This window comes from Capsicum annuum, chromosome 10 (genome assembly GCF_002878395.1).
Source record: "Capsicum annuum cultivar UCD-10X-F1 chromosome 10, UCD10Xv1.1, whole genome shotgun sequence".
Taxonomy (NCBI): domain Eukaryota; kingdom Viridiplantae; phylum Streptophyta; class Magnoliopsida; order Solanales; family Solanaceae; genus Capsicum; species Capsicum annuum.
Window position 1 is genome coordinate 166,360,783 of NC_061120.1, and position 26,338 is coordinate 166,387,120.

The following is a 26,338-nucleotide window of genomic DNA, read 5'->3' on the forward strand; positions in this document are numbered from 1 at the left end:
TTCTTCAAGGATCTGACCACTGAAACTTGACTTTCTTCTGAGTCAATCTGGATATAGGGGATGCAATAGAAGATAATCCTTCTACAAAACATTTGTAATAGCCAGCCATACCTAAGAAACTCCTAATATCTAATGGAGAGATAAGGAGAGGCCAGTTTCTTACCACTTGGTCTTTTGAGGATCTACTCTAATGCTATCACCAGAAATGATATGGCTAAGAAATGCTACTGACCTTAGCCAAAATTTGTACTTACTGAATTTGGTGAACAACTGATGATCTCTGTGTGTTTGAAGTGCAATTCAACTATTATTTCAATTCTCTAAGTTCTGCTAGTGCCATTCTGTATGGCAGAATAGAGATAGGCTGACTATCCAAAGAAAGATCAATACTGAAGTTTATTTCCCTTTCGGGAGAAATTCCTAGAAGATCTTTGGCAAAGATATCTGAATATTAATTTACAACTGGAACTGATTCAAGACTGAAAGTCTCAGAACTGGAATCCTTAACATGAACAAGATAATAGATACATCCCTTAGATATTATTTTCCTTACACGAAGGTAGAAAATAAGCTGACCTCTAAAAGTGGATATACTACCCTTCCACTCTAGGACGGGTTCAGTCGGAAACTGAAACTAAATTATTCTGTTTCTGAAGTCGACTATGGCATAGCAGGAATGAATCCAATCCATTCCGAGAATGACATCACAATCAGTCATCTCTAATTCGACTAGGTCTGCTAACGTGACATTTTGAAATATCATAATCAGGCAGCTCCTTTATACTCGTCGGGCTATAATGGTTTTATCCACTAGGGTAGAGACTGAAAAAGGCTCTGCTAGAATTTTGGGACTAATTTTCTACCGAAAAAGGCTCTATTAGAATTTTGGGACTGATTCTAAAATCGACTTCTATATAAGGAGTAACAAAGGACAAAGAAGCTCCTAGATCTAGCAAAGCGTAAACATGTATAAGAAAGATCTGTAATGTACCAGTAACAACATCAGGAGAATTTTCCTATTCCTATCGGGTCTGGAGAGCACAAACTCTATTTGGGCTTTGCCCACTAGTAGAGCTGGAAGTGGCACCCTGTTGATTTGGGTGATCAAACTGAGCTGCGAAACTATTCTGCTAACACTGGGAACCTTTCTGAGGACACTCTCAAACTCTATGGCCTGGCTTACCACATCCGAAAAAACCATCACTACCAGATCTGCAGATACCTTTGTGGTTCTTACCACAAGTATGGAAAAGGGGATAAGTGTGAGTACTGCTAACATTTCCCTAAAACTAAGAGCCTGGCGCTCTATCTTTGAACTTGGGAGATTGTGCACTGGCTGATGAAGGAGCTGGAACTAATGACTTAGGACGAAACTGAGAACGATTTCCTCCTTCTAATTTAGGCTGAGCAAAGTTAAAACTACCTGTCTTTGGTCTCTTATTCTGCTTTTCCCTCATCTTAATCTTTGGGTCCTCTATCTGCTGAGCATGGGTCATAAGTATGGCTAAGGTTATGTCACTATTTAGCATGGCGGATCTGCACTCATTAACAACACTGTCATTCACCCTTAAGAGGAACTTACTAATATTTGACCTACTATCTGAAACCACATGAGGGGCATATCTGGATAGTTGAGTAAACTTAAGAGAATACTTTTTTACTGTCATATTGCCCTACCTGAGGTTGATGAACTCTAGCATCTTAGCTTCTCTAAGATCTAGGGGAAAGATTCTGTCTAAGAATTACATGACAAACACCTCCCATTCTGTAGGACCTACATCATCCAACATTTCAGACTTCCACTGCTTGTACCAAGTATAGGCCATATCCTGCAACTGATATGCGGCTAACTTAGCACTCTCAACAGTAGTCACCCCATGATGTCTATCACCTTTTAAACCTAATCTAGGAATTCCTGAGGGTCTTTATCTATCTTAGACCCAAGAAGGATTGGAGTATTGATTCAGGTGAAGTCCTGAATTCTGGCTGCAACTGAGTTGGCCACTGGGTTGGTCAGAACGATAGCCGGTCATTCATTATGGGCAGCTACGGACTGAGCAAGAGTAGTAAATTCTGACCGAAATTCCACATGAGAAACATGATCGCCCAAAGGTTCTTCGTGCTGAGAGGCTGACTGATTTCTTCTCTTGAGAGGCATGTTCTAAAATAAAGAGAAGAAATAGATTAGACTGAGAGATTGACTTGAGATTATGCTTACTAGAATGACATAAATACTGAAAGAAAGGAAACTGTTCCTAAACATCTTATAGCCTCCTGCACATAAATGGGTCGTGCAACACACCCATGTACAAGACTCTACTAGATGTGGCTTTCAGACGTCCTAGGACACTATTGAACCTTAGGCTCTGATACCAAGTTTGTAATGCGCCGAATCTGGTACCCGAAATACTACAAAATGCTAATGATCTCGAAGGACAAAAAGCTAACCTATGACTGATATCCATACTTGTATACTGCATTATATAACATAAAAATACGAAAAATGCATTAAAAGGCCATAATGTTCAATACAGAACAAAATCCGAACAAATACAAGGGGTGATGGAATACGCAAAAACAAAGCTAAATGTACTGAAGTCTGTAACATAATAGTTTGGAAAGCCTCTAAACATGATTGAAACTGTCTGAGTGAATAAGGAGTTGATGGGACATGTCCCCAACTAAATCCAACAAATAAATAATTAATAATATAATAGCTAAATAATCATGTCCTCGAAGAAGTAGGACTCACTTCTAACTCTGACTGCTAAAACTGGAATCTACTGCTGATCTAGAACTCATTTCTTTAAACCTATGGTATGAAAACACCATAGCGCGAATGCGTCAGTACAACTGAATGTACTGGTAAGCATGTGAGTTAGGCTAAATACCTGGGGTTCATATGCATGAACAATAATAAATATAGCTGACTAACTATCATAAGTATGAGAATACATACATAAGACAAAATGACTGACACTGATACCATGAATACATGATAACTGAATCTGTGTCCTGAAAACATGACATACTAACAACTGATATAACTAGTAATATAAGTAACTATAGCTGACAGTCCTGAATCTAATGGAACTATCTGAGTTTTGTACTATATCTGAGTTGACTATATCTGACAGTCCTAAAATCTGAAGAACAATCTGAGTTTTTTTACTGAGACTGATACTAAAACTGTGGGAAGTAGTCATTTAACCGACATCCCCCTAATGCACCATTAGGGGTGTTCATGGGCCAATTTGGATGAGTTATTGGTCAAAACCATAACCAAACCAACTTAGTCAGTTTTTGAATTTCTAAAACCAACACCAAAAAAATAACGGTTGGTTTGGTTTTTGTTGGTTTAGTTAGGTTCGGTTTGGTTTTTTGGTTTATAACTTTAGTTAATGATAAAAGTTGAAATTTTTCTTAAAAAAATCTAATCCAACATATGAGATGTCAACTGAGTGTTGCTTCTCAGCCTTGACACTAAGATGTCAACTTAGTGTTATACTTAGGCAAAATCATGAACAACATTATATGAACGCTTCTACAAAAGTATTTAAAACTACATATAAGAGAATGATATGATAAATCGCCCAAAAGGTAAACACATACTTTTTTCTGCTCAATTGGGACCAAAAAGAAAGTTCATCACTAGTGATTATCTATAGTGTAATAAAACACACCCATAAAATCCCATGGACAACAAGATAATTTTCACAATTAGTATCATTTGTCGTTCAAAATGCAAAAATCATATAGAATTTCATAACGTACCATTAACTAGATGGAGATATATGACTAAAAGTGCTATGACTAAAGTTAAATTCATGATTAAATTTTAAAATGTAAAAAATATTTATATTTTATTTATGAATAAAATATAAATAATTTATATATGCATATGTATGTGTGTGTATACATATATATATAAATACTTAATATATATATATACATATATAGATATGTATGTATATATATATGTGCATATATATGTATATATGTATGCATGTATATGTATGTAATATATACATACATACATACATATAAATCTGTAATATATATATTTACAGACATATATATATGTAATACATATATTATATATATATATATAATACATACATACATACATACATATATATATATATATATTTTGTGGATTCGGTTTGATTATTTTATCGGTTATTTTAGAGTAAACCAAAATCAAACCACATAAGTATCGGTTTTGAAAATTTAAAACCAAACTAAACCAAACCTAACCAAATGTCGGTTTTTTTAATCAATATGGTTTGGTTCGCAGTTCGGTTTGCTTTTTGACGAAACCATGAACACCTCTATGCGTTATTATGGCTGCGTTGGAGTTCAATTTGTAACCCCAATTGGAAGGGTGTCAATATCGTACCACTAGTAAGGACAAGTTGGGAGGACCCTATACTGGCAGGTACTTAAAATGTGAATGGTGGGAAGCCTAAATTAATAGGTTAAGCCACCTTATCAACCCTAGACTGACAGGTTAGATATCTCAACCTACGCTGGCTATGTAGTTTTGGAACACAACGATTGCTTCTAAGAATCACACCCTAAGCTAGCAGCTGAGTTCCCATCCTTAGGTTTGCTCAGTGCAAATTTCTACTCCTATCTGAATGGACTCTAAACATGATTAACTGAAATTAACTGAACATGGACTGAGTTATTGAATTTTGTTGACTGACGGAATACTATTGATATCTAACAACTGACTGAGTACATGAGATCATGGATATTTACTGAGTCATGAGACTGTTCGAAGTCTCAGAATTCATAGCTTGATTGATAGTTTCATGAAAACATGCCATGGCTCTAGGCACACAACTAATGTTTCGGGTACAAGTACCCCAGGACTCAATAGAAGGAAACTGACTTAGCATAACTTACTTGAACACATGTCTAACATCATAATTCATATTATATTTATTGAAGCATTTCATCAAACATGTAATAGGCATGGTACATGTAAACAACATTGTACACTAATTAAACATCATGGTTCAATCTAATTTCATTATACAAGGGTTTAGTCATAGGGTTGCATGAATCTATATCTAAAATAATTAAACCCACATAGAAATTATCACCTAAATGGTGTAGAATTATATTTTTCATTGTATCAACATGAACAAGAACAACTCAATCATTAAATCATAAAGAAAATTCATACTTGAATTTGGAAAAAGGGATTCTTGGACTTCATGGATGAAAGGAGTTCATGAATAAACACTATGCATGCCTGGGATGATATTCTTGAACTTGGAGAATTGGAAATCCCTTAGTTCTTGAAGAAGATTAGATTTTGTTCTTGGAGATTAAGTTTAGAGAGAAACCCTACTATTTATTGTGAAGTTATAATGCACACAATTGCTGAAATCGTGTATTATTGGGTATATATAGGCGAGTGGTAAATAACCAAAATACCCTATTAAAATAATTTAAAATAATTGAGCGAATTATCTGATGTGGGGTGCAATGGTCCATCTCTAGGTCGACGGTCCGTCGGACATCTCCATCGGACTGGGACAGAACTAGGACTCACTTCCCCTGAGTGATGGTGGGGTGCGATGGTCCATCGTTGGATCTATGGCCCGTCGGACCTCGCCGTCATACATTTCCAGAAAGTGGATCCACTGCCTTGATGCGATGTCCATGGCCGATGGTCCTTCGCCTACACCGTCGCACCTGGACAGTTTTTTTGCTTTCTGTATTTCGGCGATATCGTATTTTGATAAAATTGGTATCGATAGAAAGCTTGATCAATTTACCACATGATAGAAAGTGAAAATCTCAAAAATACCATGTGTACCACAATAGATTCATATTTTAAAGAAAGTTCTAACATCCTTGAGATGATTTCAAGCCAAGAAAAGGCATGGGTATTATATTATATCCATGGGCTAGTTATTACATATATGCGCCAAAAAGTGACCCAATTAAAAAAAATAGGAAATCTGGCTATTTTGGCTGACATGCCCATGCAGATGAGAATCTATTGGCATAGATGATGCACTTATGGCATAGATGGATGAAATTTAGGAATTTGTTAGGTCACAGGTCATTCCGAAATGCCTTTGGACTCCTTTTTACAATCCTACGACCTCTGTAATATCCTTTAATCCTTCTTATATGCGTAGGGCCACCTGAAACACTCCTTGAATTATATCAAGATGGTTTGAAAAACATCTAACTTATCCAATACTCATTAGAGTTCTTGTAGTTCTCGGCCATGCTTTTATGTTGAAGTCTTGAATTAAATTTGGCTCCCGTATCTGATGTATCCTCCAATTATGGTGTTAAGCTCTAGGGACTTTGAAAAGGGTCCTCCAAAAAAATCCTTGCATACTTAAGATAATTGAGTCCTGGGTCTCTTTAGGTTGGCCTTGAATAATAGTACTTGAAACATCAACGCTGATTCGGTTTGTATTATCCTCCCATTCTTGATAAGGATTATACCTCAAATCCAAACCTTGTAAAACCATAGGAGAAATAAGAAAACACAATATCCATATGGCATGAGGGTTAGAGTTATTAACAACAAACTTTTTCACCAAGCCAAGGAGGAACATATTTAACATATAGCCAAGCATAACAATGATAAATCAAGGGTGTGTAACCCCACAATATAAAATCTACTTGGCCACTCAAGAAACATTGAAAAAGTGGAAAGCTAAAGAAACCATGGTAATTAATCAACCACTCGTGAAAACTCACATTGGTTCTATGTTTCAGTAAGTACAGAACCCCTTCAAAACATTCATCTTTGTTGGATATCTTTCCCTTACACAATTTTGTACCTTAAGTTGATTAGAAATCCTCCAGAAAGACTCTCCATCATAGGGAATAACACTAAAAATTCAAACCAAATCTTGCTTGTCTTCTTGACCAAGCACCAATTAGGGTGTAAGAGAAACACCACATTCCAAATGGTCATCGAGATCAAATGGAAGAAGTATATATTAACATAGGACAAGGCAAGACCCATTTTCCCAATGGTTCCAAAATCAAAATTATACATAATCTCTATACAACCATTGGTAATATAATAAGTAACTCGAGAGTAGAGAATGGTGTCAAACAAGTTAATTTCAACTAAGGTATATTCATGCATATACTCACTATTAAATTCATTAGCATTACTATGAGAATCTTCAACAATGTAAGAACACTAAGTAGAAGCAGCAATATTTAAATAATTAACACTTCTACTATCTAGACAAAAACCCTCAATATGTCATTGTAACAACCTAAAATTGCCTCTCAGGATGTCACATGGTGCCTAAGGCTACAAGTAGTCCCAAGCTAACCCTTTAACCCTATTACTACTTATGATAACTCATTTAAAAATGAAATAAACACAAGATTGTCACTATCATATCAAATGAAAGGAAATACGAAGATAATTGGTCCAAACTACCACAATACTGGAAATCTCAACACAACATCAATCTGATAACTAGTCTAACAAAGCCTTTACTAATCCATGAACTAGAGAGTCATTGGGACAGGTCCCCAACAGACTCAAACTAAACTGAAAATAATAATGGAACAACTCAAATACTGGAATGTCTGAAGATAGATCCTCAAACCATGAGGACTTACCACTATAGGAATGTAGACAGAGGTACTCAAAAATCACTGACGAGGCTGTGACTGAGCACCTACATTATAAGACAATGTAGCACATAGACGTATATGTGGATCAACACCTTGGAATGTACTGAGTATATGGGGATGTATGCATTTACGTAAAACAATATGAATACTCTTTAATAAAATCATGCATGCAATTAGAAATGACTCACATGGCTTGAATAAGTCAAAATATAAAGCTCTTAAAGCATGCAAAATGAGGCATGTAACACAATTCTCGTGAGTCATTATACTTTGGCTTTAAAATCTATACTCTTCTCTTATTCTCATTACTCATAAGCTGAAAGAAACTTCAAACAATGCTTTCAATTCATGCATATGTCTCATGAAGAGTGAAACTTCTTTAATGCTCAATAACTTAGAACTCCGTTGAACTCAATACATTTATAACTCATTTTCACATAACTTTAGTAGAGAAAAATACTTCCTTCTTTGGAAAATATTCAAAATCTATTTATTTACTTTAGAAAATATCTCATCTCAAGGGAAAATACTTTAGGAAGCAAATCTGCAACTTTGCTATTAGGAAAATAACTTATCTCAAAGCTTTAGGGAGGTTCACTTAACCGACATAAACCATGCGAGCTACATGGAGTCCAACGTCTTATCCTCCTAAGGAAGAAACCTCACGTAGTGGAGAGGTATCATACTCTTTTCAGTGAGTATAACCTCATCTCAATGATCACTTATCTCGATCTCGGGCCCAATCATCTCGGCCTCAGGCCCAAAATCTCAAACCTGTGGTGGCACATAGTTCTGGGGTAAGAAACCATAGTAACTTACCCAAATTGGTTCCAAATACTACTCCCTTTAGTTTATCTCACTCATCTCATGGAAATCCACTTTAAAAATAATCTCATGGTTCAGAAAGAACCCAATAATTAAATTTTTAATCTCATGTAGTGTAGTAGATTTCAAAACTCAGTGACCATTAGGTCAAAAAACTTCTCAACAATCACAGAATACTCAAATCATGGGTGCTTATAGAACATAAGTTCATCAAAATTGAAATCTCAAGTAGAGCTTAATAACCCATAATTCAAACTCAATTTTAGACTCATCAAAATGCATAATAGATGGCAGGTAGATTCATAATTCATGTAGAAATCTGGAAGTTACAACAATTTGTCTTAACATCTCAACATACTCATGTACTTTAATTTTTAGAAAATTGGAACCATTCAATTCTCAAGGAGTAACAACATAAGGTATAAACCCAGCTTTAATTTCTTAAGAAAACATGCAAAATAAATCTATTTGACTTTCAATTCACGGGAAGAATTAAGATATTGCAATCAATAACAATGGGTGAAAGGGTGAAAGGGTGAAAATTATAGTTTAAATAAGCCTATGAGTGCAAGGGTGAAAGGGTAAAAGGGTTATCCTTGTTCAAAACCTCACAAATCTTAGATTATAGAATTGGATGACCAAGTTTGTTCTAAACTCTTCTTCTTACCCTTTAGAGAGAGGGTTCGTGCAACACTTGATTTGGGAAACTTGATTCTCAACTCAATTTGTAGAATTTATGGTGAGCTCTTGGATTTCTTGGAGAAGAGTTTTAGATTTGATCTAGAAAGGCAAAACCTAGATTTCTTATGTTAGATATGATGAATGAAGCCTTTTGCTTCGTATGGAATATTCTGGTTGATAAAAGAGTGGGAAAAGACTAAAAACCCTTTTTAAAATGAGTTAAAAATACTTAATGAGACATGCAACGGTGAGGTGCGATGGTCCATCGACGGCCTGATAGTCCGGCATTCCTGAACATCGAACATCGCAAGAACTTGGACTTTCTACCTCATCGTGATGGTGGAGTGAGAGGGTCTATCGGGGGCCCAACGGATCATCTGCCCTCTCCATCACACTTGGCCAGTGAATTGATCCTCTGCCTCCCTAGGATGGTGGGGTGGGACGGTCGTCACTTGTCCGACAATTCATCAAATCTCACTGTCGCACCAGGGCGGTTCTACTACTTTCTTAAATAAGGCTATATCTTTCTACTTCGACATCAGATTTTGACAAAAAGGGTATCATTGGAAAGATAACTCAATTTTCCATACTATAAAAAGTCATTTTTAGGAAAATTCAACAAATTAGAAAACAAATCACTTAGGAAATCTATCCTTAATATTTTAGGGATAGAATTACACTTCACTTGACACTCTCTAAGGCTCAAACCACAAGAAAACTTTACGGGGTCTTACATTCATAACCACACAAACATCAAGAAGATCATGACTCATGTCACCACAAGAATCAACATATTCATAGAACAATGATGGATTGTCATATTAAGGATCAAAAATAAAATCATTTTTATAAAAACAATGACTAGTTGGGTTTCTCAAATATTCAAGCAAATCAAAGCTATCTTTCCCCAAATGATTATTAGTTTTCCTAATTGTACTCTCATCATCCAAGAAAGATGTTCATATTTAGGTGGAATATTATCACACCATAGTTGGTTGTTGGATAAAGTGTAGCCCTAAATAAGTACTACATACTCAACATTATTTGCACCACTAGGTAGTTCAATATGAGTACTTTAATTATTTTCAAACTAGATATTAAACTTAAAAAGCGAAGGATAAATCCAGGAAGAAGAATTAGAACATGTAAGTTCTCTCTCAAAAATTCAACTATCAAGTTTCAAAGAGGCTTCAAACAAATGATAATCTCTATGAGCTAAGAAAGTAGCAAGGTTTTTATGTAAAGACATGTTCATAGGGTTATTGTTATTAAAAATATTAACATTATCAACATCATCACTAACCTGAGGTTTATTAACCATGTCACAAACATCCTCAAGTAGTGGACTAGTTTATCAAGCAAGTTTATCAGTATCATTTTCATAAGACAAAATACTTTCATTCAACACAATGGCTTTAACACTAGTTGGACTCATATCTATTTTAAAAGAAAAGTTAATTTGGGTATCAATGAGATCAACTAGGTATCAATGTGCCGACAGACGATGATCACCAACTACTAGATTCTGATATGGAGGACAACTATGGTGATGAAGACTCCGATGATGATTCTGACGCCGAGAGTATGACCCCGGATGTAGAGAAAGAGTCCGACTAACTAGTTTTTTGCATATTTATTTACACTGAGAGAAGTGTGTTCCTTCTTAGTGTAGGGTGAGGGTACAAGTTTGCCTTGATTGCTTTGTCTGCTATATTTCCTACTACTTGCATGCATTGTTTGCCTGCTACAGTTGTATTAGCCGTAGTTAGTTAGTCGTGATTAGTCACTTTTCTCAATGATGGATGGATGATGACCGTCTTAAGAGAGAATTAGTCAGATTGTTGTATAAAATTGTTCTTATAGATGGCATGGCTTTATCACATGAGTTTGTGTTGAATCTCTACTATTGAAATATTTAAGCTCTAAGTTATGACTCGTGCTGTGATAATTAGTTGTGGTTTAATTCATTTATCTGTTGGGTCAAGAATCTATAATGCTCCTAATTAAGTTGACCATGTATTGTATATTCTTTGTTATGACTGATGCTAGAACTTGCCTAGTGTGTATGTGAAGCAAAATAAAGATTTTGGGTTTAGGAGATGATTTAGGCATTTCTTTGGCAGCCCTTATTTTTATCTTCTTTTTACCTGCCTTTGTACATTGTCCTAGTTGAAAACCCATTGAACCTTTAGCTATTTTATTTGGGAACCTCATATGTCGCCTAATCCATTTTTTTAAAGACCATAATTTGATCTAAAAGCTCCTAAGAGCTTTAAATTATAGAATCAAGTTGAGTTAAGAGTTTGGCAAAATAACAGGAAAAAGGGGAAAGTGATGCACCAAAGTTTAGTTATTGGTACATGAAAATCTGTGATTGGGAGTGGCGAGGTGCTACACTAATAGTGATGAATTTGTAGCCAAACATGTTACAATGAACGTCTTTTGGCCCTGGCCCTTTCTTGGACATTTTACACCTTGACTAAGGAAAATAGCCTAAGATGAGGGTGGTTATCATAGGGATGCGTAACAAGAAATTGATGCAAAATAAAAAGAGTTGTATACTCCCAACATAGTATTTTTTTTATTGAGTAATAAAGTGGGGTGAAAATAAAAGAGGTTGGTAGATGAAAGGAAGGTATATTGGTTGTTAAAAGTTGGTCTAAATGGCATAATGTAGTGTATTAAAGTGCTTAGGGAACATAGTCACTATTTTTACCAAAAATAGTCCTACCTATCCCTTTAGCCTACATTACAACCCGTAAAAGACCTATTTGATCCTAACCTTAGCATTCTTATATTAGTGGAGCATTACACTAAGGGCAAGCATATGGTCATCATTTGTAATCTAAGAATTCTTTGTGAGAGTGAGAGCAAGCAAGTTGATTCTTATACCTATATTTTTTAAGAACACAAAATTATGAGTAATTATGGGTAACTTTCTTGTGTGCTCGCACATGGTTGATGATTGTTGGGTAGTTTTATATGATTTCTTGGCTTAACTTGTGTATATGAATTAACCAACTTAATGAGTCTATGTTGGAGGGTGAGTTGTTTCTAGTAATGATCCAGAAATCTACTCTTTGTTAATAATTGTTGTGTATGTCTTGTTGAAAATTTTGTGTTGCCCTTGTGAATTTTAGCTAGGTATTTGCATGGATGTATGATTTTGTTTGAGGAAAAATAAAGCTTTAAGTGTGGGGTAGTGATGTTGGGCGTTTCTATACGTCTAAGCACCATAACTTACCTATGTTTTAGCTAAGTTTGAGGATAAAATACATAATTCTTGAACTTTTTGTCTATTTTTAGTTAAGTGAGCTGACCTAGGTGATTAGCATGATTTTCAGGTACTAATGAGGAAGATCATGGCAATTTGGGGACCTATGGATAGCAGAGGAAACTTCACATAAAAGGAAAGCAGCTTTTGGACTGAATGTGATATATGAGAACTTTTTCCCTGGCAAATTCAATATTTTTAAATAATTGAGGACTCAGTAGCAATTTATCAGAGAAGGATGTTATTAAAAGCCTTATGGCTGAATTTTTAGAGGGTATTGATTTTTATTTTTGAAACAAGAAAAAATCGTCTTAGCTTGGGGAGGGGGGAGGGAGAAAAATGTTTTCTCCTCTTGCTTTCTATAATTTGTGGTAACTAAGATCATCCTTTAGTCTTGGGTATGTGAACATCCTTATGGTTATTTCCTTTTGGTTCATGATTAGCTAAGCTTATTTGTTAGGGTTATGGAAACTTTGTAGTATACTCTCTATTGCTATGGCTTTTTGAATTTATGATGTGTTTACTCTCTTCGCTATGATTGAATTCTCATGGGTGCAAACATAGGGAATGTACCATTATATCAATAACTTGTTTGATAGAAAAGTTAATGTTTAGAAAAGAGAGTAGTGACAAGAAAATAGGGTTTCCAACCTCTATTTTACACGTTAATGCCTTAATAGGATTGATGATTTGGAGAGTTCGTATGATAGGTTGTACACTTTGGATTCGAGAGAACTAAAGTGAAATAATGATGGTTGAGAAACACTTGGATTTAGAATTCAAATACATCTCTCTATAAGTGCATGCATGTATAAATACCTAATACTCATAGTTAATAGAGAAGTAAAACCTACAAGGTGGACAGAACCCTAACTTGTCATTCTTTGTAATCAAATATTAATACACATATTGCTTTATTGTTATATTGTAACTATTACTTCAGATTTAAACCAAAACCCCCTATTCAGGAACCTTTGATCAACATTCCAGTAACAACTACAATACTTAGTAATACAGTATTCCCTATGGGATTTGACACCCAACCTAGTTGGGTTCTATATTTGACAGCGACCACTTACATTCTCGTAAGAGAATTGTAATTTGGACGTATCAAATTTTGGTGCCGTTTCCGGGGAATACGGTTGTCAACTAAGGTTGTGTTTGTTAATCGACCTTTTGGTCAAAGATCCCCAAAATTTTACTTTTTGTTTGTTGTTTTTGTTTTGTTCAGGTTGAGTGGATTGCATGCCAAATACGCAGAGATTGTGTCAACCATTATTACCTATAAATCCTGAACCCTATCTCATTGGCAGAATTGATGCATAAAAAGACCTGGAAAGAATAGCTGCTCAACCGGAGCAGGCTAGATTAGCTTCTCAAAATCAGCAGAATGCTGATAAACCAGGTTGGGTACCCAATCTGGATGATGAAGACCTAGGTGATGATGAGCTATTAAATCCAAGGCGTGCAGAGGATTTGGCTGCACCTATAAACAAGAATGTCAACAGAGATCGCCATTCTAGAATGAGACCCAAACACAGAGCCATGTAGTTTGCTTTTGATGATGATGATGATGACTTGGATGGGGCTGGTGCCATGGGGGGTATTATTTCTCCATCTTTAGCACCCGGAGCCAAGTTTAATACCACTAGAACTATGATCCAGCTATTGCAACTCAAAGGGCTATTTGGTGGACTTGTAGGCGATGATTTGAATATGCATCTAGTTAATTTTATCTCAACATGCAAATCGTTTGACAATGTAGGAGTTGGACAGAATGCGATCCAGCTGTGCTTATTTCCATTGTCTCTATTTGGAGAGGCAACTTTATGGTTAAATGGGCTAACTCCCGACTCTATTACCAATTGGAGGCAACTAATAGATGCTTTCCTAGAAAGATTCTTTCCGCCATCCAAGAGGGCACAATTGAGAGATGAGATAAGCAATTTTAGACAGCTTCTAACTGAAGCTCTCTATGAGACTTGGGAAAGGTTTAAGAAGAAGCTTATGCGGTGCCCAAATCATCAGATGACCAATGTCCATTTTATGGGGATATTATATAGGGCTTTGAACTCGGTGACTAAGACAGTGGTAGATAATGTTGTGGGTGGGTCATTCATGGACGTTACTTTTCTTGAGGCATCTGACATGCTGGATTGTATGATAAAGAAGAGTAGAGCTTGGCATACCAGGGACTCTGAGGTATCAAGCTCTACTATTTTTATTGGCATGACGGTAGAATAGAGGTAAAGAGAGAAGGAATGTGACCAAGATATATCTCACATGAAAATACAGATGGACCTTCATTATCAGGGAAGACAGAAAAGGTCAAAGCTGTTGTATCACAGGGAAGAGCTGACTCCGATTCTGAGGAGGAAGAAAATTACTTGAATAATCAGGAGGGTTTCCAAGGTAGTAGCCAAGGAAACCAAGGTCGGAACTATTATGAAAACTCCAGTTACAAGAACCGAGACCAAGGGAATTGGAAGAATAAGAATGACAGGAGTGATTTGTATGTCCCTCCTGGAAATCGTAAAGCTATTGTATGTAGCTCTAGGAAGATATCCATGGAGGACATGATGGCCAAGCTATTGAAAAGAGTGGAGGCAACCAACACATGAGTAGCTGAGGTAAAAAATGATTATTCCTCAATGAATCAATTGGTTGACTCGCATTCCACTTCAATAAAATAGTTGGAACAGCAAATGAGTCAACTATCGATGGCATTCAATCAAAGAAAAGCTGGCACTTTACCAAGTGACACTATGCAAAATATAAGGAAAGATGGATCATGTTTGGCCATTACTACTAGGAGTGGTAAGGTGTTGGAAAATCCATCTAAGGGTAAGTTTGTGGTTGATAGTATGGAGGAGAATATTGTTGAAGCAGATTGTGATGATTTTGTAGAAGTTGAAAATCAGGATGAGGTCATTCATGATACTACACCTAGCTATCAGCAATCTGAAAATATTGATAATGGGAAGCATAATGAAAATAAAGTGGTGGAGAAAACTCTTCCAAAACCACCACCCCCTTTTTATCAGATACTGAAGAAGAAAGACGATGATACTAAGTTCAGTAAATTCATAACCATGCTGAAGCAGCTGACTATAAATATGCCTTTGGTGGAGGCACTGGAGCAGATGCCACGGTATGCCAAATTCATGTAGGAACTTTTGACAAAGAAAAGGGCAGCAAGCTATGAACCAGAAGATAATTTCCATCATTGCAGTGCAATTACCATAAGGTCCTTAGTGCAGAAGAAGGTAGATCCTGGTGCTTTCACTATTCCTTGTATGGTTGGATCTTTAGATTTTGCTAAGGCTTTGTGTGATTTGGGGGATAGCATTAATTTGATACCGCTAGCCATTTATAAACAGTTGGGGTTGGGAGATCCTACACCAACCAACATGCGGCTTGTAATGATAGATAGATCCATAAAATAGCCTGTTGGGATTCTGTATGATGTATTAGTGAAGGTGGCTACCTTTATTTTTCCTATAGATTTTGTTATTTTGGATTGCAAGGTGGATTTTGAGTTGCTCATAATCTTGTGTTAACCTTTCCTCGCAACTGGAAGTGTGCTTATTGATTTTTGAGCAAATGAGCTTTTATTTCGGATGAATGATGAAGTGCTACATTTTGATGTATGCAAATAAATGAAGCATCCCAAGGATATAAATATGTTCTCTATTGTTGATATTTATTATGAGGATGAGCAGGAATTATCTTTGGAGGAGCAACTTACTGTTGAGCCATTGGCTGCTATATATATGAACTTTGATCGTGAGGATATTGATGAGTACTAAGAAACTGTCTGTGCTTTGACAGGAATGGGGTCGTATTATTTTTCTCCTAAAAATATGGATCTTGACCTTAAGAATAGACCTTCACCACCGGCGAAGCCATCCATTGAAGAGCCACTGGTGTTGGACTTGAAAAAGCTACCAGTCATTTACAATATGTGTTCTTGGGTAGTGGAAATATACTGCCGGTTACAATTGCTGCTGATTTAGGTAAACAACAGGTAGAGGCTCTCATCTCTATTCTTAAGAGATACACGACAGCTATTGGTTAGACTATTAAAGATATCATTGGTATCCCTCCTAGCATATGTATGGACAAGATTCAGCTAGAGGAAGATTGTGTACCCACTATTGAGCATCAGCATCGTCTAAATCCACCTATGCAAGAGGTAGTGAAGAAAGAAATCATCAAGTGGCTAGATGCAGGGGTGGTGTACCCAATCTCAGACAGTAAATGGGTGAGTCTTGTACAATGTATGCCTAAAAAAGGGGGCATGATAGTCATGACGAACGAGAAGAACAAGCTAATTCCACTCAGGCCTGTCACAAGGTGGAGGGTGTATATGGATTACCGGAAGCTAAACTCATGGACACTAAATGACCATTTCCCAATGCCATTCATGGATCAAATGCTTGATCGATTGGCAGGAAAGGGATGGTACTTTTTCTTGGATGGTTATTCTGGATATAACAATATTTGCATTGCTCCTGAAGATCAGGAGAAGACCACTTTTACATGCCCATATAGTACTTTTTCATTCAAACGAATGCCATTTGGGCTATGTAATGCAACTACCACTTTTCAACGGTGCATGATGTCTATTTTCTTAGATATGGTTGAAGACACCTTAGAGGTGTTTAAGGATGACTTTTCAGTTGTAAGTGAGTTATTTGAGTCATGCTTGGCAAATCTGAGTATGTTTTTGCAGCGATATGTGGAATTCAATCTTGTGCTAAAATTGGGAGAAGTGCCATTTTATGGTTAAGAAAGGCATTGTTCTCGGGCATAAAATTTCTGAAAAAGGAATTGAAGTTGATTGAGCCAAGATTGAAGTTATCGAGAGACTACCACCTCCAATTTCTGTGAAGGGGGTTCATAGTTTTCTCGGTCATGCTGGTTTTTATCGGAGGTTTCTTAAAGACTTCTCCAAGATTGCAAACCCATTATGCAAACTTTAAGAGAAAGAGGCAAAGTTTTACTTTGATGAAGATTGCTTGAAGGCATTTGAATGTCTCAAAGGGAAGCTATTTGAAGCCCCCATTATTGTAGCACCCCATTGGTCTCTACCATTTGAAATTATGTGTGATGCAAGCAGTGTATCCTTGGGTGTTGTACTTGGTCAAAAAAGGGAAAAGCTCTTTCATCCAATCTACTACATGACCAAGGCCTTGAATTGAGCACATTAGAACTATACCATCCCTGAACAGGAGCTTCTCGTGGTTGTTTATACTTTTGAGAAGTTCTGTGCTTACTTGTTGGGAACCAAAGTAGTGGTTCATACAGATCATGCGGCTCTGAGATATCCAATAGCAAAGAAGGATGCTAAGCCAAGGCTAATTAGGTGGGTGCTACTGCTTTAAGAATTGAATTTTGAAGTAAAGGATAGAAAAGGTTGTGAAATCCAAGTAGCTGATCATCTATCCAGACTTGATAGTGAGCACATAGTGCAGAACGACCTAGAGATTGATGATGCATTCCCCGATGAAGAGATTCTACCAACAGTGGTGGAAAACTTATCGTGGTATGCAGATTTTGCTAACTACGTAGTAAGCGAAGTGATTCCTAAGAATCTCTCCTTTCATCAAAGAAAAAAGTTCATGTGTGATGTGATGCATTACTTCTAGGATGAGCCATATCTTTTTCGATGATGTGCTGACGGTATTATTAGGTAGTGCATCCCAGCAGTAGAGGTGTCTAGCATACTGGAAGCAAGCCATGCTTCCCAAGTTGGAGGTCACCATGCAGGTGATCGAACGGCCAATAAAGTACTGCAAAGTGGCTACTATTGGCCTTCATTATTCAAGGATGCCTACTATTTCATAAGAAGATGTGATCAGTGCCAACGGCAAGGTTCTATCTCAAAGCACCATGAGATGCCCATGTCCAAATGCTTGAAGTTAAGTTATTCGATGTCTGGGGTATTGACTTTATGGGCCTATTTGTGAGCTCATTTGGGATGAAATATATCTTAGTTGCTGTGGATTACGTATCAAAATGGGTTGAAGCAGTCACTATAGCTGATAATAAAGGTAAGAGTATTGTGGCGTTCTTAAAGAGAAATATCTTCTCTCATTTTGGGGTACCCCGTACCACCATAAGGGATGGAGAATTATATTTTTACAATAATCTATTCAGATCCATATTGGAAAAGTATAGGGTTAAGCAACATAAGGTAGCTACACCGTACCACCTACAAACTAGTGGGTAGGTGGAGGTCTCAAACCTGGAAATCAAGTTGATCCTAGCTAAGACTGCGAAGGCCAGTAGGAAAGATTGGTCCAGGAAGCTAGATGATGCCTTATAGGCATATAGGACCACGTTCAAGACACCAATTGGCATATCACCACACCAAATAGTTTATGGCATGGCTTGTCACTTGCTAATTGAGCTAGAACATAAAGCAATGTGGGCACTGAATCAGCTTAACCTGAATTGGGATGATGTAATAAATATGAGATTGGGACAACTGAATAAGATGGATGAATTCCATCTCAATGCATATGAAAGAGCAGATCTTTACAAGGAAAGGATGAAAAATTACCACGATTGGATGATTATCCAATAGAACTTTTAGAAAGGAAATTTGGTACTCCTTTTCAACTCCAGACTGAAGCTGTTTCCAGGTAAGTTGAAGTCTAAATTGTCTAGTACATTCAAAATCAGAAAAGTCTACTCATCTGGGGTAGTAGAGTTAGAAAATCATGATGGTAGAGTCTCTAAGGTGAATGGACAAAGAGTGAAGCTACATATCGGTCCAACCGACTCGATAAAATGTATAGCCACCATATATCTCGATGAATTCTGAGTAATCAAGATAACTGTGTCATGCCACGACAATAAATCAAGCACTACATAGGAGGCAACCTATGGTTTTACTAGGATTTTGTTTTTGGTAAATGTAAATTCAAAAAGAAGAGTCGAGCCACGCCCAAAACTAAGGCGCTTGGTGGGAGGAAACCCATCCCTATAATCATCTTGTTTGTTTGTTCTGAATAAGTGTAGGTACTGCTGGCATAAAGGAGTCAATTGGTTTTAAACTTGGTAAGAAAATCATCTACATCAAAGGTGGTAAGTCTATTGATGACACACATATTTTTGGTAAGTTAGAGTCTTCGAAATTTAAGGCTAAATTCATAATTAATGTTGGGTAATCTCATATGTGATGCATAATGAAAGAAACTTGGTATATTGTAGAGTGTAGAATTTGATTTCATATGGAAATTTGGAAAGAAGGCATATAGCAACTGGTATGGGTGCAATCCGACTTCAAGGCATCACATAAGTGCATATAGGTGCCTTCTATTCCATCGCCTATGCTCACTGCCTTACTTAGGCGATAAGTTAGGTGCCGCCTATGTCAACATAGACGATAGCTTAGGCGCCACCTATGTAAACATAAGTGATAGGTTAGGCACCACCTATACCATTACCTATGCTCACTGCCTCACTTAGGTGATAGTTTACGCGCCGCCTATGTCAACATAGACGATAGCTTAGGCGCCACTTATGTAAGCATAGGCGATAGGTTAGGTACCACCTATACCATTGCCTATGCTCGCTGCCTCACTTAGGCGGAACGTTAGGCACCGCCTACTTATGCTTAGGACATTTCATGGGCGCTACCTATTAGTGTAAGTTTTGCCTAATAATCCATTTTTGAATGGATAAAACCGACCCATGTCTCAAATTTTAAATACATTCTCTACTCTTAAATCCCACTCCCTTTTTCTTTGACCTAAGCACCGCCTAAACACCTTTTCCCTCTCCAAGCCCTTCTCTTTTCAAATCTAATCTTGCAAGCTCACCTTTACAGTTCATCAAGCATTTATCATCAAGTAACATAGCTCCAAAAGGATGAGAGGGAAAGAAAAAAGCATCCACATCACAAAAAGGTCAAAAAAGAGAAAGAAAGGACCAGGCTAATTCATCCTCTATTTAAGTTCATCGATGCACTTTTGGGATCAAATGGGTTCTAGAGGAGGAAGTGAAGGAATGGTACAGATACAAGAAAGTGAACAAATATGTACATGTGGAAGTAATGCAGAAGGAAAGTTTAGCAAAGAATTGCCCTCGCATTCTGGCAAAGATTATGGTACTAAAAATGACTTTATCTTCTGAGACATGGGCGAGTGTAATCTTGATTTGACTTGAGATTTTTATGCCAACTGGTCTCCAAGGATTGCAGGAAATGAAGTAAAGATTTGAGGGCAGGTCTTGCAATTGAATGCTGATTTCTTTAACTCATTCCTGGGTACTCCAAGTGTGGATCACTCACCACTCAAGGAGCTCTACAGAAAACCTCCCTACAAAGCCATCAAACATACGTTGTGTGGATCAAGTTCCATGACCTGGTGGACTCATCATAAGGATAATGGTCGTCACAATACTTACCTATATGCTTGTTTGAACAGAGAAACTCACATATGGTTAAGAATAGTCAATTCCTGCTTGATCCCTAGGACACATTACACTAAGGTCACATGTGATCTAGTTTGATTGGTATATGCTCTAATGAAGAATTTTCCCATCAATATTTGTGCAGTTATATATGCGCGTCGATGCGCAAAGCAAGGGTGCACGGGAAGTCCCACTTTAGTTTCGGCAACTCGTTAGCTACAATTTTAAGAAAAAAGCATATTGAGGAGGAGCCAGCAGACCATAAGTTGCCATAAAACCCAAAGAAGGGGGATCTCACGAAAATCAAAGATCCAGAAACTAGTCAAGGCATCAACCTTACCACTGCTGAAAGACATGCTCGAGATGAGAGTTTTATCCGCCATTTGTATGGCATGACTAGGTTCACTATGATGAATGGGGGTCGTGTGCCTACTAATGCAGAGCTTTGGCAGCTTGACTATGACTACCCACTTAATAATCACGCTCGGGCCATGTGTGGAGTGGGGGTAAATTTTGAAGAACCTCTAGACGATGATGTGCCGACAGACGATGATCACCGACTGCTAGACTCTGATATAGAGGAAAACTATAGTGATGAAGACTTTGATGATGATTCTGACGCCGGGGGTATAACCCCGGATATAGAGAAAGAGTCCGACTAACCAGGTTTTTATTTATTTATTTACATTGGGGGAAGTGTGTTCCTTCTTAATATGGGGTGAGGGTACAAGTACGCCTTGATTTCCTTGTCTGCTATATTTCCTACTACTTGTACGCATTGTTTGTCTGCTACAGTTGTTTTAGTTGTAGTTAGTTAGTCGTGATTAGTCACTTTTCTCAATGATGGATGGATGACGACCGTCTTAACAGAGAATTAGTCAGATTGTTGTATAAAATTGTTCTTATAGATGGCATGGCATTATAACATGAGTTTGTGCTGAATCAGTACTATTGAAACATTTAGGCTCTAAGTTGTGACTCATGCTGTGATAATTGGTTATCGTTTAATTCATTTATCTATTGGGTCAAGAATTTATAATGCTCCTAATTAAGTTGAGCATGTGCCATGTGTGTGAAAGGTTATTGTATATTTTTTGTTGCGACTGATGCTAGAACTTCCCTAGTGTATGTGTGAAGTGAAATCAAGATTGTGGGTTTAGGAGATGATTTAGGCATTTCTTTGGCAACCCTTATTTTTATCTTCTTTTTACCTGCCTTTGTATATTGTCCTAGTTGAACACCTATTGAGCCTTTATCTATTTTATTTGGTAACCTCATATGTAGACTAATCCACTTTTTTAAAAACCATAATTTGATCTAAAAGCTCCTAAGCACTTTAAATTGTAAAACCAAGTTGAGTTAAGAGTTTGGAAAAATAAGAGAAAAAAGGTGAAACTGATGCCCCAAAGTTTAGTTATTAGTACATGAAAATATTTTGATTGGGAGTGGTGAGGTGCTACACTAATAGTGATGAATTTGTAGCCAAACATGTTACAATGAACGTCTTTTGGCCCTGGCCCTTTCTTGGACATTGTATACCTTGACTAAGGAAAATAGCCTAAGATGAGGGTGGCTATCATAGGGATGCGTAACAAGAAATTGATGCAAAATAAAAAGAGTTGTATACTCCCAACATAGTATTTTTTTATTGAGTAATAAAGTGGGGTGAAAATAAAAGAGGTTGGTAGATGAAAGGAAGGTATATTGGTTGTTAAAAGTTGGTCTAAATGGCATAATGTAGTGTATTAAAGTGCTTAGGGAACATAGTCACTATTTTTACCAAAAATAGTCCTACCTATCCCTTTAGCCTACATTACAACCCGTAAAAGACCTATTTGATCCTAACCTTAGCATTCTTATATTAGTGGAGCATTACACTAAGGGCAAGCATATGGTCATCATTTGTAATCTAAGAATTCTTTGTGATAGTGAGAGCAAGCAAGTTTATTCTTATACCTATATTTTCTAAGAACACAAAATTATGAGTGATTATGGGTAACTTTGTTGTGTGAGCGCACATGGTTGATGATTGTTGGATAGTTTTATATGATTTATTGGCTTAACTTGTGTATATGAATTAACCAACTTAATGAGTCTATGTTGGTGGGTGAGTTGTTTCTAGTAATGATCCAGAAATCTACTCTTTGTTAATAATTGTTGTGTAGGTCTTGTTGAAAATTTTGTGTTGCCCTTGTGAAGTTTAGCTAGGTATTTGCATGGATGTATGATTTTGTTGGAGGACAAACAAAGCTTTATGTGTGGGGTGGTGATGTTGGGCGTATCTATACGTCTAAGCACCAGAATTTACCCATGTTTTAGCTAAGTTTGAGGTTAAAATACACAATTCTTGCAATTTTAGTCTATTTTTAGTTAAGTGAACTGACCTATGTGATAAGCATGATTTTCAGGTACTAATGAGGAAGATCATGGCACTTTGGGGACCTGTGGATAGCAGATGAAATTTCACATAAAAGAAAAGCAGCTTTTGGACTGAATGTGATATATGGGAACTTTTTTCTGGGCAAACTCAATATTTTTAAATTGTTGAGGACTCGGTAGCAATTTATTAGAGAAGGATGTTATTAAAAGCCGTATGGCTGAATTTTTAGAGGGCATCAATTTTTATTTTTAAAACAAGAAAAAGGCGTCTTAGCTTAGGGGGAGAGGGAGAAAACATTTTCTCCTCTTTCTTTCTCTAATTTGTGGTCACTAAGATCATCCTCTAGTCTTAGGTATGATGAACATCCTTATGGTTATTTCCTTTTGGTTCATGAGTAGCTAAGCTTATTTGTTAGGGTTAAGGAAACCTTGTAGTATACTCTCTATTGCTATGGGTTTTTGAATTTATGATGTGTTGACTCACTTATATCATTACTCTCTTCGTTATGATTGAATTATCATGGGTACAAACATAGAGAATGTGTCATTATAGAAATAACATGTTTGATAGAATAGTTAATGTTTGGAAAAGAGAGTAGTGACAAGAAAATAGGGTTTCCAACCTCTATTTTGCACGTTAATGCCTTAATAGGATTGATGATTTGGAGAGACGTTGTACACTTTGGATTCGAGAGAACTAAAGTGAATTAATCCTTGATTGTTGAGATACACTTGGATTTAGAATTCGAATACATCTCTCTATAAGTTCATACATGTATAAATCCTTAATACTCATAGTTAATAGAGAAGTAAAACCTATAAGGTGGACATAACCCTAACTTGTCATTCTCTGTAATCAAATATTAATACACATATTGCTCTATTGTTATATTGTAACTATCACTTCAGATTTAAACCAAAACCCCCTATTCAAGAACCTCTGATCAACAGTCTAGTAACAACTACAATACTTAGTAACACAGTATTCCCTGTGGGATTCGACACCAAACCTAGTTGGGTTCTATATTTGACAGTGACCGCTTACATACTCATAAAAAAGTTATAATTTGGGTGTATCATTGAGGTAGGGCTCTATGACTGTTAAGGAGTAATACTTGAAGTTTAATCAGTTGGCCAAGTACGCTCCTGATTTGATTTTCGACACCCAGGCTAATATGAATAAGTTTGTGTTCGGTGTTTCTGAGATGGTACTGAAGGAGTGTAGGGCTGTGATATTGCATAAGGATATGGATCTAGCTAGGTTAATGCCGCATTCCCTACAGATAGAGGTGGATAAGCTTAGAGAGAGAGATAGAATAAAGGGTAGCAAGAGGGCTAGATTTGAGCAGCATGAGTTTAGCCGGCTAGGTTCCATGGAGGGAACCGCCCTCAGTTTTAGACATTTTTTTCTATTCCAGTGCCTTCATTAGCCAATGATCCCATTCTTAAAGGCAGGCTGAAGCAAGGGAGTAGGTCTTTCATGTCTGGGTTGCAGATCAGTGTTAGTAATCGGACGCGTTACCCTTCTTGTGCCAAATATGGTAGGAATCATCTTGGGGAGTGTTTTGGAGATATGAGGGGTTGTTTTAGTTATGGAAAGCAGGGCCACAGACTTAGAGATTTTCCCCATGCTAGACAGGGGAACAGAGATACCCGACCTCAGGCCCAGGCTACTAGTGCACTAGCTCCAGTACCCCATCCCGCCCCTGCTCAAGGCACTTCTTCTAGCCCCGCTACCGGTTAGTGCCAGAAAAGGTTCTATGCCTTGTCATCCCATCGAGAGTATGGGGACTCTCCTAATATTATTACTGGTATGATCCGTATCTTTTGTCTTAATGTTTATGTGTTGTTTGGAACCTGGGTGAAATCTCTCTTATGTGACCCTACTCGTAGCTGTGAACTTCAAAATAAGTCCCGAAAAGATTCTCGAGCCTTTCCTAGTTTCTACACTAGTCGAAGAGTTAGTTGTTACTAAGAAAGTGTATAGAGGTTGCCCTATTACAGTGCTTCTTAGAGTCATACTTGCGGATTTGATAGAGTTAGACATGGTAAATTTTGACCTTATTCTTGGTATGGATTGACTTCATTCTTGTTACGCAGCTATAGACTATCGTACTTGTGTGGTCAAGTTTTAGTCTCCTAATGAACCAGTGTTTGAGTGGTTCGGGAGCTCTGTATCTCCCAAGAGTCATTTAATTTCCTATATCAAAGCTCGAAAGCTAATATCTAAAGGTTGCATCTATCACCTATTTAGAGTCAAGGAAACTCAGTCTGAGACTACAACTATTTAGTTAGTTAACATTGTTAATGAGTTTCCAGATGTCTTTCCAAAAGATCTCCCAGGGTACCTCCCGATAGAGAGATAGAGTTCGAAATTAACCTTCGTCCCGACCCTTGTCCTATTTCTATTCTCCCATACCGTATGGCACCTACCAAGCTTAAGGATTTGAAAGAGAAACTCAAAGATCTCTTAGATAAAGGTTTCATTAGGCCCAGTATTTCTCCTTGGGCCCGTACCTATTTTGTTCGTACAGAAGAAAGATAGATCTTTGCATATGTGCATTTACTACCATTAACTGAACAAGGTCACAGTCAAAATAAGTATTCTCTTCCAAGAATTGATGACCTATTTGATCAGTTGCAAGGTGCAAGTTATTTTTTCAAGATAGACCTTAGATCCAGCTATCATCAACTTAAAGTGAGGGAATGTGATATTCCAAAGACAGCCTTCCGAACCCGCTATGGTCACTTTGAGTTTCTAGTCATGTCATTTGAGCTAACCAATGCCCCAGCATCCTTCATGGACTTCATGAATCAAGTGTTTAAGCAATACATTGATACGTTTGTTATTGTCTTCATAGATGGCATCCTTGTGTACTCCCGTGATGAGAACGACCATGCAAAGCACCTTAGAATTGTCTTGTAAGCTCTTAGAGATCATTAGTTGTTTGAAAAATTCAATAATTGTGAATTTTGGGTAGGGTATGTAACCTTCCTAGGTCATGTTATTTCAGCCGAGGGTATTAGGGTTGATCCCCAAAAGACAGAAGCTATTAGAAATTAGTCTAGACCTATTTTTCCATCTGACATTAGGAGTTTCTTAGGTCAGCAGTC